Below are 16,973 nucleotides of genomic sequence, written 5' to 3'. Positions count from 1 at the left end.
TTTTACTGGGTGGGATAATGGGGGATAGAATTAAGGTGTTGAGTTGGAATATTAGAGGGTTATCAGATAGGTCTAGGAGAGCGGCAATAATTAAATATGTTCAAGACCAGAACCCGTCAGTAATATGTCTACTAGAAACGCATCTAACAAAGGAGACAACACATGTTTTAAATAGGAGATGGGTGCAGAAGGCCTATCACTCCACCTTTTCCAACTATGCAAGGGGTGTATCACTGCTGATCCATAACTCTGTGCAATATGAAGAGATAGAAGTGTATGTGGATAAAGAGGGACAGTGTGTGGCCGTCAAGTGTAAAATATTTGGCAGACTCATGTGTATAGCTGCAATATATATACCACCTCCATATAAGTGCACCAAACTAAGGGAGATAAGGGAGTTCTCTGAGAAGGGGGGAGTAATCCCTTTTTTACTGGTGGGGGACTTCAATAATGTGATAGACCTGTACTGGGATAGGAGTAGTAGACCTCCAGGTATTCAGGATAGTTGTATGACTTCGTTTGGCACTCTTATTGGGGAACTTGGAATGGTGGATGCCTGGCGAGTGAGGAATGGGAGGGTATCCTGCTTCTCTTGTTATTCGGCTTCGCATAACACTCTGTCCCGCATTGACATGGCTCTAGCTAGTGATCTGATGGATGCAATGATAAGTGACGTGCAATATCTGACAAGAGTGATTTCAGATCATAGCCCAATTCTAGTGTCCATACGACGGGGGACCCTGACAGGGGGAAGGAGGGGAGAGTGGAAGCTTCATCCAACATGGATCCGTCATATTAATATGGGGAATATAGAACGGGATCTTGGGGATTTCTTTATCCACAACGAGGGTAGCACTGGTCCGCTGGTGGTATGGGATGCGATGAAGGCATACCTCAGGGGGCTCCTGTTCAGGGATATCTGTAAACATAAAACACAGACGAGGCAGGATGAGAAAGATAGGCTGGAGGCCTTAGATAAGGCAGAGCTGGAAGCAATCCGGAGTACTACTACGGACGCGAAGCAAAATCTTAGGCAGGCGCATGAACAGGTTAATAAGATGCTTTTGGAGAAGGCGGCAAGGAAGCAGGCATTCCAAAAATTGCATTTTTATGAGGAGGGGGAAAAAGTTGGTCATCTATTATCGGTCATAGCTGCAGCTCAAAGGAGTAGTTCATTTGTGCATGGTATGGACACGGTGGAGGGGACACAGGTCACTGAGGTTGAGGCGATCCTTGAGGTCTTTAAAGATTTCTATCGCACGCTATATTCTTCTAGCGGAGAGATGAGGGTGGAAGAGGTGGACTCATTTCTTGAGCGAGGTGAGCTTCCGGTGTTGTCTGTGGCGGATAGAGATAAACTGGAGTCACCTATTACTATTGATGAACTGGAGGGCGCTCTGCATGGCATGAGCAATGACAATGCACCGGGAGCAGACGGGCTACCAGTTGAAATTTATAAACAGTTAGAAGAAATCCTATTACCCAAACTATTGAAAGTCTTTGAGGTGGCGGAGGGGGAAGGTGTATTGCCTGAATCTATGAGAGAAGCAATAATAGTAGTAATTCCTAAGGAGGATAAAAATCCGAGGCTTCCAGACTCATATAGACCCATCTCGTTATTAACAGCGGACGTGAAGCTTCTGGCTAAGGTGTTGTCAAACCGGCTGACTGGAGTTATATCTAACCTAATCCATATGGACCAATCAGGGTTCATGGCCAATAGGTCGACAGCTGCTAATATCAGGAGATTGTACCTTAATCTACAGTTGCCGCCTGACAACCCTGGCCGGAGGGTGATTGCTTCGTTAGATGCCCAGAAAGCGTTCGATAGTGTTGAGTGGGGGTATCTGTGGAAAGTGTTGCAGCATATGGGTTTTGGCCCACGGTTTGTAAAGTGGGTGCAGCTGTTGTATAATAGGCCTACTGCTAAAGTTAGAGTTAACGGTATGACCTCCTCAGCGTTTGAGTTGCACCGGGGAACGAGGCAGGGCTGCCCACTATCGCCGCTCCTATTTGCTATTGCAATAGAGCCTCTGGCGGCGGCCATTAGGAAAACAAAGGAGATCCATGGATTTAAGTATGGGCATTTAGAGGAGAAAATAGCTCTTTATGCTGACGATTTATTACTTTTCTTGGGGGATCCATCAGCCTCATTGGATCATGCCATGCAGATAATAGAGAAATTTGGAGAAGTTTCGGGACTGACCATTAATTGGTCTAAATCGAGCCTCTTTAAGGTGGATGGGGAAGTAGCCTGGACAAATGAGGATACTGGGGCTAACAAATTGAAGAATGTGGACGAATTTAAATATCTAGGTATCCAGATATCTCTGCCAGTAGAAAAATACATACAGGTGAACTTATGGCCGCTCCTTAAAAAATTGAGAACCAAGGTGGATGCCTGGAACAAGCTACATTTGTCAGTTGTTGGAAGGGTTAATTTACTAAAGATGGTAGTAATTCCTAAACTCCTATACATACTGCACAATGCCCCTGTTTGTATTTCAAGGAAAAGATTTAAAGGGATAAACTCGCTGTTTAGGGACCTGGTGTGGGGTAAAAAGCAGCCTAGGGTGCGATTAGAGACTTTACAAAGGCCGAAGGATGAGGGGGGTCTAGCAATCCCAAATCCGGAATTGTATTATATAGCGGCGCAATGTCAACACCTCAGGGGTTGGTCTGATCGAGAGAAAGATGGGGGCATTAAAGAAGTACTGGAATACATAGTGGGTAGAAGTCCATTGGTAATGGGACTAGAGGATGGTGCGGTGGGGCTCCTGGGTAGAACATCTCCTACAATGGCACTTATAAATAAGACCTGGGATAGGCTGAAAAGGGTGAGAGGGGTGACCCGGTTAACTAAGTTTACACCTATCTGGGATAACAGTAATCTCCCGGAGATTCAGAAAATGGGGAATATTGAGGAGTGGAGACGCAAGGGTGTGATATACATGCATCAGATATTGGACGGAGGAATTGTGAAATCGTTCCCGCAGTTACAGAGTGAGTTTCAGTTACCGGCGTCCGGCTGGCTCCACTACAGACAATTAAAACATGCGATTGCAGCCCAAGCGGCTAAACAAAGTGTGGCCATACAGACAGACCTGGTACTGGAGTATGTGTGTAAGGGCGGAGGAAGCACTAAAGGGATCATTTCTGGCACGTATAAAGATATACTACATACCTTTCTGTTAGAATACCCAATTAAAACTAAATCTAAATGGGAGGAGGAAGTTGGGCCGATAACGGAGGAGGTGTGGGAGAGTATCCTGGAGTATGTCCCTAAACTTTCCATGAGCGAACCGGCCAGACTGTCTCACCTATACGTGATTCACCGGGTATATAGGTCTCCCTTACTGATGTTTAAAATGGGGTTGAAAAGGAATTCGGAGTGTCCAAGGTGTCAGGGATCTGACGCAGGTATTTTTCACATGATGTGGTCTTGTCCGAGACTGGTCTCCTTTTGGACTAAGGTTATCCACAAGATAGGAAGAACATATGGGTGTGTCCTCCCCAGGGAACCAGTGATCTGCCTATTGGGATATGTTGAGGAGCTTGGGGTGGAAAATACTATGAAAATTGTCATTACTAGGCTGCTGTATGCGGCAAGAAAGCTAATCGCCAGGTCCTGGATTAAAAAAGACCCCCCGACCAGGGGAGAGTACATTAAAAGGGTGAAATGTATTCTTCAGCTGGAACGGGGAGTGTATGAAAGAAGGGGGAATGTTAAAATGTTTGAGAAGCTCTGGTCTCCTTGGCTGCAATGCGAATAAGACGAGTGATGGACCAGTAAACTGATATGGGACGGGGATAGCCGTCTGAGACCTCTGATGTGTATGTTTTGTTTTATTTGTGTTACTAGTTGTTCCTCCTGCACAACGGGATGGTTGCTATACTACAGTTGAAGGGTATTATAAGTGTGTACTATATGGGATGTAGTATCGGGGAGAAGTGTTGCTGCCGGGGTGGGGGAGGGGGCGGGAGGGGGAGTTAAAGGGGTAATAGATGTGATAAATTTAATTTGGATGCCGATTTGTTATTCTGTTGTATGTACTCTGTTTTAATAAAAAAGTATCTGATTTAAAAAAAAAAAAAACAGTAGGTAGGGACCTATGGGGGCGTGAAATAGGTGCAGGTGCATCCCTGGGTGTATGTGCTGGTGTAGTGCCAATGGACCCCTCTGGTTCTACATCTTCCACTGGTTGTGGGAACATTATAACGGGAACAATCACTGCTGCATTCTGCATAGGCCAATCAGCTGAAAAATCACCCATAATGGTGTGGATCACCTCTTTTCTTCCTTCTACGCCCGGAGCGGGAGTGGGAACCTCTTCCACAATCTTCAGGGGCTCCGGACACTTCTTCAAGTGGTCCCAGGAAACGGTGGCTGTAGTCTTCCCTTGGTCTCGGCTGACAGGGTAGGTTTTTTGATTACACAAATCAGTGGCTTGGATTACATAGGGTGCTCTCTCCCACTGGTCGTCCAATTTATGCAGTCTTCTTTTCCTCTTCAGCACTACATTTCCGGGTGCAAAGGGGGCAGCTTTCGCCTTGTTTGTTAAAGTGCTGCTCTTGTTTTTCCCTGCTCCGGTTCAAGTTCCTTTCCACATATTCCTGGATTTGCCTGTACTGCATCTGACTTTTGGCATTCCAGTCTGTAGTTGGCGAGATGGTCTCAGGCACCTCGATATCCATTTCCAGATCTACCAGCAATCTTCCAGGCCTCGCCCTGATAAGATACGCAGGTGTGCATTTAGTAGAACTGACAGGGATATTGTTATACATATTCACTAAATCGGGCAGTCTCTCGGGCCACAGGATCCGCTCCTCAAGGGGTAGAGTCTTAAGCAGGTTGATAACCAAGTGGTTCATCTTCTCACACATCCCGTTGGTTTGGGTATGATATGGTGTGGTACGGATCTTCTTGCATCCGTATAGACTGCAGAACTCCTTGAAGATCTCGGCTTCAAAGGCAGGGCCGTTATCTGTAAGTACCTTCTCCAGGTAGCCATGCGGCCGGCAGAAATGCGCCTGGAAAACCCTCGCTGCCGTGCGAGCTGTTAGATCCTTGACGGGTACCATGACCATGAATCTTGAGTAGTGGTCCACTATTGTGAGAGCATACGTATACCCGCTCCTACTTGGTGTGAGCTTGATGTGATCCAGAACGACGAGTTCCAACGGCTGGTTGGTGATGATCGGCTGCAACGGGGCCCTCTGACTGGTACCTTTCTTCTTAACACACAAGGACCACAATCCCGACACCATGTTTCGATGGATTCCCTCATCCCAGCCCATTAGAAGCGTTCTCGCAGCAACATCTTCAATTTCTTCCAGCCGAAGTGTCCAGCTCCATCATCATAGGCCTCTAGGAGCTCCGGTACGTACGCCTGAGGTACTACAATTTGGCATGTCCTATCATGCGTCTTGGGGTTAATCAGTCTTCTGCACAGCTTGCCTCTCTGCAAGTACAGCCAGCCCCTCTCCTTCCACAGCTTCTGTGCCTCTGCCGGCGCGGTAGGCTCCATCCTGGAATCAGCCTGAGAAATCAACGTCTTGATCAGTCGGACTGCAGGATCTTTATCTTGGGCTTCTTGCCAACCATGATGGGGGTAACAAATTGAACGCTGCCTCCTGCTGACTGCTGTAGGGTCTCGTATTCTCCAAACTGGCAGGTTGATGGAAGGCAGGCAGCTCAACTTCTTCTAACTCATCTTCATCCACCCCACCAACAGGCAGGTGTGGCATTCTGGACAACGCATCAGCATTGGTATTCTTCCAGTCTTTCCCCCTTGGTTTTTCGACAGCAGTCTCTCAGGACCCACTGTCTTTGCGCTTCCTGTCTTGGGAGTCACCGACTTCCGCCCGCGTTCCCAGGGGGCAGGTCTTCAACCTTGCACCTTTTTTGGGGAAGAAGATGACGGAGTTGTCGTTTTTGGCGCCAAAGATGGCGGGCAAGATGGCGGCCATTCAAAATTTTCTTACAGTTCACGGAATTTAAAGCAAAGCGCACGTCATCTACAGATGGGGGTAGGAATCCTGTTCGTGATGCCAGGTTCGGGTTGTTGCGGGTGGGGGCCGCTTCCTCTTCTTCTCGGGGGCCTGCTCAGATCCGGGTTCGCTGCTGCTGCTCGAGTGGTGACCGGACCCGGGCTCGCACGGGCGCCCGTCCTCACAACCATCGGAATGCGGATATTTACAAGGGAGGTGTTGTGTCTGTGACGCCACCCGTGGGTTGCGGTGAGGGATGGTGGCACTGCCGCTGCCTGGTGATGGGGCGCCCAGGGCTGATGGAGCGGGGCAGCAAGGTGGGATCCCCACCACGGGTAGGGGAGGTTTAGTCCCGGGGCCCGCGGTCCGAACACGGGAGTGATGGCTGCTGGAGGTGGCTCGCCGGTCTGGACCGGGGGACAATGGTGTACTAACAGTTCAGTAATTTCACACAAGTCCAATAGTAAACCAAGGTGTCAGTGGCCGGCTGCCTTTGGAGGGTGCATTCGGGTCCCTCACCCAGGTTAATGAACAGGTATCCCTTTGTTGCAGGCGGGGGCCGCTGCCGCTTCTCTTCTTGGGGGCCTGCTTGGATCCAGGTTTGCTGCTGCGGCTCGAGTGGTGACCGGACCCGGGCTCGCACGGCCGCCCATGCTCACAACCCTCGGAAAGGGGGATATGTACAAGGGAGGTGTTGTGTCTGTGACACCACCCGTGGGTTCCGGTGAGGGATGGTGGCACCGCTGCTGCCTGTTGAGGGGGCGCCCGGGGCTGATGGAGCAGGGCAGCAAGATGAGATACCCTCCACGGGTAGGGGAGGTGTAGTCCCAGGGCCCGAGGATGGAACACGGGAGTGATGGCTGCTGGAGGTGGAGCGCCGGGCTGGACCGGGGGAGAATGGTGTACTCCCAGTTCAGTAATTTCACACAAGTCCAGTAGACCAAGTTGCCAGTGGCCAGCTGCCTTAGGAGGGTGCATTCGGGTCCCGTACCCAGGTTAATGAACAGGTATCCCTTCCTCCTGCACTTTGTGTTTGTCTTTCCTTCTGGACGACTTTACATGGAACGGAGAAATCCACTCCCGGTTCTGTATGTGTTGGGACCTGTGGCTAGCGAAAGCTGACCCTTGGGATTTCAGTGGGTTCTGACGGACACCCTATCCCCCGCGTTGAGCTTCCGTTTCGCTCTATCTGGGCAGTTAATGGGACAAAGTCTGGAACCTTGTCCCCGGCTGGTTAATTGGAGAGGGGCTTGCAACCTTCCTCGCCCTAGGGTCCAGGCACCACGACTGTGCACGGCCTCCGGACCAGATTCTCGCTGTTGGTACCGGCGGGTTACAACCCTTCCCCGGTCCACTTTAGGTCTCCCGCGACCGGATCTCCGTCGCCTGCGGCCCTGTTCACTGTCTGCCACCTAGCCGGGTAGTCCAAAGGCCACTACCCCTAACTACTCTGCACAGTCTCCGCTTCACTTCTACTCAACTGTCAACTTCCACTGTCAAAACTGATCTGTTGTGTTCCCGCCTCTGACACCTCAGGACCCCATTCGGGTGTGGTACCATCACATACATGGTTACATGAAAAAGAATTTTTCAAATGTGGCACAAATAATTGTAGATAATAATTTCACACATGCACGGGTCACTAACACATTTAACAATTGTAATTATTCTCAAGAATTTTTTTAGCAATAGATACATTAATTGCAATACTAAGTATGGGATTTATATGATGGAGTGCACACAGTGCAAACTCAAATACCGTATTTTTCGGACTATAAGACGCACCGGACCATAAGACACACCCTGGCTTTAGAGGAGGAAAATAGGAAAATAAAATTTTAAGCAAAAAATGTGGTCATGACACACTGTTATGGGGCGAGGATCTGCTGCTGACACTGTTATGGGGTAACATCCCCAAATTCTCTACTAAGGTACCCCATCCTGGTAATGATCCTCCTGCCTTGTATATGATCCCCATCCTTGTATATACTGTATGTCCACCATACTGGTATGTGCCCAAAACCTGATATGTGCCCACATCCTGCTATATACCCCCATCCTGATATGTGCCACCATCCTGCTATATACCCCAATCCTGTTATATGGCCCGCATCCTGTGGCACACAAAAAACAATCATTTATACTCACCTTTCCTCACTCCACGCAGCATCGCTCGTCTTCCTGTCTGTGCCAGCAGCAGTGCCGCTGACCTGTGTGAAGCCATGTGCACAGCGATGACATTATTGCTGTGCGTACCGCTCTCAACACACATCGGCAGACAGGAGGACATCACGATGCTGCAGAGATCGGTGGCCGGTGAGTATACTTATTCACTGCCCCCAGTGCTGATGATGACGTGTGGGGGACAGTGAATATAGCCACACATGATCACTCCACGCTGTAGTTGCCAGGGTGCCAGGGATGATCACGCGGGCCGGCTGTTTCATATGTGCGCATCCCCCGCCCATCATCCCACCTATTTGTCAGCGCCAGCCTCAGCGCTGAGAGATGATGGGTGGGAGGATGCAGTGCATATGAAAAGAGGCTAATGAGCAGGTCCATGTGGTCACAGTAGTTGATGCTACAGCCTACTCATGCCGCCGATGACCCGCTCCACCGCAGCACCCTCATTCCCTGTAGCATATATTCGGACTATAAGATGCACTTCCCACTTTCTCCCAACATTTGGGGGGAAAAAGTGTGTCATATAGTCCGCAAAATATGGTCTTTCGGTTGAACCATACTGTCATTAAAAAAGCGCATCAATCATGATCGATCAACGTCCTTTTTGAAAATTTATGGCATCGAGAGGGTTAAGTTGCCTAGACAGGGGGGAGACCATAGGAGGCTTCTCCTTACTAGAGAGGCGTTCTGGATTTTCCATCTTAATACTTCCTTCCCCAAAGGTCTGAATTCTAGGAGGAAATTAATGTTTCATTATTGCTGAATTGAAAGGAACATTTTCATTTTTTTTCTCCCTTGAGACATGGACCTGAGAATAATGATGCGTTATATTGCCTCTTTGGTGACATGCAACCTGGATGATAAATTTACATGTGCATCTTTTGAGTGTGAATTGATGACTGATGAATTGAAAAGAAAAAAAAAATATTATTTTTTCTTTCTTGCAACATAGACTTGAGATTAATGTTGCGTTATGTTGCCTCTTCGGTGACATGCAACTTGGATAATAAATTTACATGAATAACTGAGCAATTAGCCAGAATAAAAGGTAACTTTTATTAAATAATTAAATAAATAAAAAGACAAGGTACAAGAATAGTGTATGAAAGGTACAAAGCACAGCAAAGGAGGAGATTAATATTGCAATCATACATAGGCTAAAAATAGCCTTATGTCACCAAACACCAGGGGGTAAAGTAAGTAGATTTTATTTTGAATCATCCACCCCTGATGTTATAAATACATACAAAGGAAGTAAAGTAAAGTCATACCAAATTATAGACAAAGTGTCAATCACTAAAGCAATACAGTATTAAAAATACCAAGTGGCATCTCCTCCTGCCAGTGCTGGTGCCAAGTTCCCGACACATGTTTGAGCTACAAAACCTTCATCTGGCCCCCTATGTAATGTATTGATTCATTATGAATGTCTGTATACAACAATGTGTATTGTATGTTTTTTGATCATATGTTGTGTCTATATTTGGCGGTACATTTATTTAATTTGGATCCTATGAGAGATTCCAATTTTGGAACTGGATACCGTCTCCATCTCTTATCATCAAGGGATCACATATAAAGGATGCTGGACTCTAGAAATCATACAGCTTTGATAAAGGACAAGAACTGTCTGAAACGTGTTGCTAGTTTCTATGATCATTTTCCCACCTTGAGTTTTTTTATATTACGTTTGTAAGTCTGCCTTTTTTGAATTTAATTTATTTTTGTAATAAATAATAAGTTGGAAATTTTTACTGAGCACATGGAGCTGGATCCTTTCTGCTTTTTCTACTGATGTTCACACCAAACAGGGTGTTTTCCGTGCTCCAAGGAGGTGGGGACCAGGCACAGGTGAGCTGGCTTTTTCTCTCTTACCACTTTATATGTCACGCTGTGTGACTGCTGACTTGTGTATTCTCACAGTGCGCACACTGCACCATGTCAGGATTCTCTGTTGCTGGTGGTGAGAGTGGGAGGTTACAAAACTGCATATATATGATTTACTTACATGTGGTCACGTGCAGACTAGATATACATGGCCTCACTCACTGACAATGAATTGAGTGAGGCCGGACATGTCAACTCAGAATGTGGCCAAAAATATACAAATCTCATACTTGCGCTCACATGACCGTCGCCTCTCTCCGCTGGCACCGGAGAATCCTAAAATTGTGCAGTACATGCTGTGAGAATTCATAAGTCTCCAGTCACCTAGAGTCACTGCAGACTTTCATATCAAACCTGTACAAGTCCTTTAATTATGAAACTAAGCAGTGTAGTATTCCCGGTTCTAACAGCGTGCAATATACCCACTGTCAGAATTCAGCGCTGCTTGCTGGTTCCAGCAGTCATGACATGCCCACTCCAGTCATATGTGATTTTCATACTTGCATGTGATAACTGTCTTTTCTTCCTATGTTTCTCATTGAAAATTGAGAGAATTATTAAGAGCAGCTCATCATCACGTGACTATAAGTGTGCAAATCACATATGAATGATTGGTAGTCACATGACGACCACTCAAACCGCTTGGTGGGGGGGACGCCAAATTGAATTCTTGCACCGGGTGCTGGAAAGCCTACAGTCCCTGACAAAAGTTCTGTCGCTTATACATGTTATGTAAATAAAAGCTTATAACCTGACTTTAAATTCATCCATTTGTTTTATAAATTACTCTTTTGAAAGCTGAAACCCTCCCAAAATCGGTTTAGGTTATGAAAATAAAGTTGCTGCAAAGCTGAAATATTGCTCATTTATTGAACACAGAAAGGTCAGATTGTAGCAAGACAAAAGTTTTGTCGCCTTGTCTTAGAATGCACCCAATCCTAGTTTACATCCTCACCTGTGCTCACTAAATGATTGGTTAATTAGTGGGTGTGTATAAAAAGAAACCCAGCACCCCAGACCTTCAGTTGAACTGCAACTTGACCTCTGACAACATGCCAAAAATCCACCATGCGACCAAAGCCTTGATTATCAAGAGGCTGAAGATCAGATCCACTGCAGAGGTGGCTGGCACCTTTCATGAGTCTCAGCGTCACGTACAAAGAATTAAAAAAAGATTTGAAGAGACTGGAGATGTTTTTGCAAAGCCCAGACCCCGCAAGACAACTGCCCAGGAGGAACGTTTGTTGGTTAGAAAATCCAAAGCCAGCCCCTCTTCCACTGCAGCAAAGCTCCAAAAGGCCTGGTCACCTCAAGTCCCTGTGTCAACTAAAACAGTTTGTAGGATTCTGTCTTGAAATGGCCTCCATGGTCGAATCAGTGCCCAGAAGTCAGCACTAAACAAATGGCAATTAAAAAACCATGTGGCATTTGCCAAGTCCCACAGCCCGCTAAACAGATGGACGCTGGAAAAGTGGCAGAAGGTGGATTTCTCTGACGAATCTTCAGTTGAATTACACCACAGCCGCCACAAATACTGCAAGAGACCTACTGGAGTCGGTATAGATCCAGAAAACAGTTAAATTTGGTGGTGGAAAGATCATGGTCTGGGGTTACATTCAGTATGGGGGTGTGCAAAACATTTGCAAGGTGGAAGGCAATATCAATAGCCTAAAATATCAAGAAGTATTAGCTACCTCTTAAATTCCCAATCATAAAAGAGGTCAAATTCTGCAGCAGGATGGTGCTCTATCTCATACATCCATCTCTACAACAAAGTTCCTCCTGGCAAAGAAAATCAAGGTGCTCAAGGACTGGCCAGCCCAGTCACCAGACATGAACATCATTGAGCATGTTTGGGGTAGGATGAAAGAGGAAGCTTGGAAGACAAAACCAAAGAATCTAGATGAACTCTGGGAGGCATGTAAAACTGCATTCTTTGCTATTCCTGATGACTTCATCAATAAATTGTATGAATCATTGTTGAACCGCATGGATGCAGTCCTTGAAGCTCATGGAAGTCACACAAAATATTAAATATGGCTCTAATAGCACCACAACTTCATTCACCAATGTTATGCAACATATCTTTGCAGCAGAAGTTAATTATTTGTTTGAATATCACATTACTTTCTGTGGGCGACAAAACTTTGGTCTTGCCAAAATCTGACCTTTCTGTGTTCATTAAATGATCAATATTTCAGCTTTGCAGCAACTTTATTTTCATAACCAAAACCAAATTTGGGAGCGTTTCAGCTTTCAAACGAGTAATTTATAAAACCAATGGATGTATTTAAAGTGAGGTTATGAGCTTTTATTTACATAACATGGATAAGTGACAGAACTTTTGTCCGGGACTGTAAATACACCTCTGCAATTAGATTTACCAAATTTATTTATATTTGCTAAATGCCAGAATAATGAGAGAGCGAGAGAGAATGTTTTAAGGTATTTTTATTATTTTCTGCAAAGTCAAAAGGTTACATACATTTCATTAGTACTTGGTACCATTGCCCTTAAACTGTATGACTTGGGTCATACGTTTCAGACATTTTTCCACAAGCCTCTCACGATAGTTAGTAGGAATTTGGGCCGATTTCTCCTGACAGATTTGGTGTAACTGAGCCATGTTTTGTAGGTCGCCTTGCTCGCACCTGCCTTTTCAGCTTTGCCCATAAATTTTTAATAGGATTGATATTATGGCTTTGTGATAGCCACTCCAAAACATTCACTTTGTTATTATTAAGCCACTTTGTAACCAGTTTGGTAGTATGTTTTGGGTAATTGTCCATTTGGAAGATCCATTTATGCCAAAGCTTTAAGTTCATGGCTGATGTCTTGAGATGTTGCTTCAGTATTGCCACATAATCTTCTTTCCATCTATTTTGTGAAGTGCACCAGTCCCTCCTGCAGCAAAACAACCCCACAACATGATGCTGCCACCAACGTGTTTCACAGTTGGTATGGTGTTCTTAGGCTTCAAAGCTTCTCCCTTTTTCTTTCAAATGTAACAATGATCATTATGGCCAAACAGTTCAATTTTAGTTTGCTCAGACCATGGGACATGTCTCCAAAAATTAAGGTCTTTGTTCCTGTGTGCAGTTATAAACATGAATCTGGCTTTTTTATGTTTCTTTTGTAATATTGGCTTCTTCCTGGCAGAGTGGTCTTTTAGCCCATGTTGATACAATACTCATTTTACTGTGGATAATGACCTAATCTTACCAGTTTCTGCCAATATCTTCACAAGGTCTTTTGCTTTTGTTCTTGAATGGATATGCACATGTCTGACCAAAGCACATTCATCTCTGGTACACAGAACCCATCTCCTTCCTGAGCGGTATGATGGCTGGACATTCCCATCTTGTTTGTACTTGCTGACAATTGTTTGTACAGATAAACATGGCACCTTCAGATATCTGGAAATTGCACTCAAGGATGAACTATACTTTTACAAGTCCACAATTCTCTTCCAGAGATCTTGGTTGATTTCTTTTGACTTTCCAATGATACTACACAAAGAAGCAGTGCATTTCGGGTGTGCTTTAAAATACATCTACAGGTGTAGAAAGTAATAAAAATGTCTAAAAAAAATTTTCTCTCTCATTATTCTGACATTTGGCCATTATAAACTAGTTTGGTTCCTAATCGACCTAAAGCAGGAAAGGTTTATTCTGATTTCAAGTCAGATAGTGCGAAAAACATGCATATCTGCCTTTTTAGATAATGTATATAAACTTCTGGTTTCAAATGTATGTCAGATCTTCTGCTGAAAGTGCAGTCAGTATGTGCGCATTTTCGTCGTTCTCACCATAAAGCTGTTAGCCTGTCTGCACTGCAAAATCACTTCGGCCTTCCCGCTCACCACCTCATATGCGACATACCAACAAGGTGAAACTCCACCTTGCATATGGTGGAGAGACTGTGCGAGCAGTAGCAGGCAATAGTGGAGTTTCTGCTGCAGCACACATGGCAGAATCATTTTGTGGACCAACACCACTTCACTACCAACGAGTGGGCCTCCATGCAGGACCTGTGTGTGTGTTGCGCTGCTTTAAATAATCTACCAACTTGGCTAGTGCTGATGACACCATTATCAGCATCACTATACCGATTTTATGCCTGCTGGAAAAAATGCTGGAAGCTATGATGCACGAGGTGGTGGCACCAGAGGAAGAGGAGCAGGAGGAAATATTGTCTCATTTATCTGGGCTGTCATCCACACAGACCTCCAAGGTAGGGATTCTGGTCCAAAAGTGGCCATGTCCTCAACTTTCCAGCCAGGGAAAAGTTTTGGAGGAGGAGGAAGAACCATCAGGCCAGCAGGGTGGTCAGGAAGTTAGGTCAGGGGGCATCACTGCAGCGTGACTGGGGTATATGTGGGGCCCCGAGGCTCGGTGTCGGTGCAGCGGTGCATTACCTTCAGGGACTCCACGCGGCTGGATCTTGTCACAGGTAGGAAATCCTCTATTTTGATTGTCGTGACGCCACTCTCAGAATTGCGGTCAGTGGAGACCGCCACTGCAGGTTAGGGGTGCCTGGGGCTGATAGTAGGTGCAGTCAGTTGTAATAGCCTCCTGAGAGTGAGGCATGCCCCAGGGTCCCGTGTAGGTGTGTGGAACTACAAGTCGCAGAATGACTCACACGCACAAGCAGGATGTCTTTCAGGGATTTTACTCACTGATGGTGGCAGGGTGAGTAACCCGGGCGTAGCTGGGATGAACCAGGCTGGAACCAGGTGTCCTTCAGGCTGACTTATGAGGGTGGCTACCAACTCGCCTTCCTTAGCCCGTTGTGTTTTGGGGTAACCCCTGCTTGAAGCCCTGCTGGGGTCGCCCAGGGAAGTTGCTGGTGCCTCTCTCCCCTTCTTTTTGGCCCGTTTGCTTGTAGCCTGGACCAGGTCACTCCGGCTGCTTGCCTCCTGTGAGCTATGGGCCCTAACTTTGGCTACGTGGCTGCGGACTCTGTGGTGTTGTCTTGGGGGTGTAAAGTGCCCCCTCATGCAGGTTTGGCAAAGGAAAGGTGAATCTATCCCTGCACTGGGACCTGCTACCCGTTTGGGCCTGGTATCTCCCTGACAGTCTCCTTACTTTCCACTCCGTTGATCTCTCTTTAGCCGTGTGTGGATTTCGGGCAGCACTCCCAGGTGACCGTTCTCCCCCGTCGGTAGTCACTGCGCGTACGTTGTCAGAATTGTGTAGAGCTACAGGGTCTGCTTCTGCCCTCCCTGAACTTCACCACTCAACTGTCCTCGGCTCACTCTTCCCTCCTCTCCTGTTCTTGCCTACGTCACCTAGCAACCAGGCTCTCTACCACACTCCTCGAGTGGAGATGGAGGCTTCACCCCCTCCACCCCTCGAGTGGAGATGGAGGCTTCGCCCCCTCCTGGGATCCCCAGGGGTCCTCTCAAAGGTAAATGTGTGAGACCTGATCACTATGCGCCTGTGTAGTCACACCTCGGTCAGCCTTCTGGATTACCTGTTTTGTACTGTCCCCAGCATGGGTGCAGTACTCAGTGGTGCCTGACCAGGTCAGGGGCGCCACATTCCCCCTTAGTTATCACCAGCACGTCCTCGGGCTGCAAGACAACATTTTAAAATGCGTAACACAGTAAAACATGGTAAAACGTTTTAAAACCATCAGGTACCATACATCACCACCCTCCACCCACAAGTCCGTTAACCCACCCTAAACCCTCTCAGGCGGCAGGTCACCGGTTTCTTTTGGTAACCAGGTCTGGGCCATCAGCTTCCCCAGACCTTTCTTCCCATCTGCCTCTCCCGTTGGCCGCGCCTTCAGCCACTTCTGGCAGGATGTAGAGGCGGCTTTCATGGTCTGGTGGTTTCAGGGTATACCTGGCCTGGTGGAGCCGCGCCTTCAGCCTCTTCTGGCAGGATGTAGAGGCGGCCTCCACAGTTGGTGCTGACCAGGTACCCTCTTTGTGGTGGAGAGCCAGGCCCCATAAACAGGCGTGCTCCCTGGTAGTGGTTGTACCTCTGGGGTAACTATAAACACTGCGAGAGTTTGTGGCTATAGCCAGTTCATAGCCTTAAGGTTCATGGGTTAAAGTGCAAAAGGGTTTCTCACATTAGTTCATGTGGGCACGTGCTTAAACTTGTAAACGTTGCGAAACTTGTCAAAACTTGTAACTGCTGTACTTTACTTTACTTTACATGAACTTTGCTCCTTCTTCCTCCTCACCAGGGCTTGGGCCTGTAGGGCTGTGGCACCTGTCGTCATCATCTGTAGTGGTTTCATCAATGAGTTCTTTGTATTTTCTTTCCTCTTCTTCTGTGTCTTTATCTTTTTCTCTTTCTTTATCTTGTAGTGTTGAAACAGCAGGTTTACTGTAGGGATTTCTGGTACATGGTCTGACATCTAGTGCGTACCATCCGCGTTCTCCTTGGTGCTTGGTGAATTCTACTGAGTCTCCTATCTGTAGGTTTCTTCCTGGATGTGTGGCGCCCCTGACCTGGTCAGGCACCACTGAGTACTGCACCCATGCTGGGAACAGTACAATACAGGTAATCCAGAAGGCTGACCGGGGTGTGGAACACAGGCGCATAGTGATCAGCTCTCACACATGTACCCATGAGAGGACCCCTGGGGATGCCAGGAGGGGGAAAAGCCTTGACCTTCACTGGAATAGTGGAGGGGGCCAAAAGCCTCCATCTCCTCTCAAGGGGTGTGGTGGAGAGTCTGGTTGCTAGGTGGCGTAGGCAAGAACAGGAGAGGAGGAGCAGTGAGTCAGTTAGAGCAGAGAACTCCAGAGGGCTCAGTGAGGAGCAGACCTGTGGGGTTGATGCTGTCTAACAGCGCCCGCGCAGTGGCTACTGACGGGGGAGAACGGTCAACTAGGAGTGCTACCTGAAAGCCAGCTTCAGCTAGAGAGAAAGCACGGAGTGGGAAGTAAG

This window comes from Anomaloglossus baeobatrachus, chromosome 2 (genome assembly GCF_048569485.1).
Source record: "Anomaloglossus baeobatrachus isolate aAnoBae1 chromosome 2, aAnoBae1.hap1, whole genome shotgun sequence".
NCBI classification, from domain to species: Eukaryota; Metazoa; Chordata; class Amphibia; order Anura; family Aromobatidae; genus Anomaloglossus; species Anomaloglossus baeobatrachus.
This window is presented reverse-complemented; position numbering follows the sequence as displayed.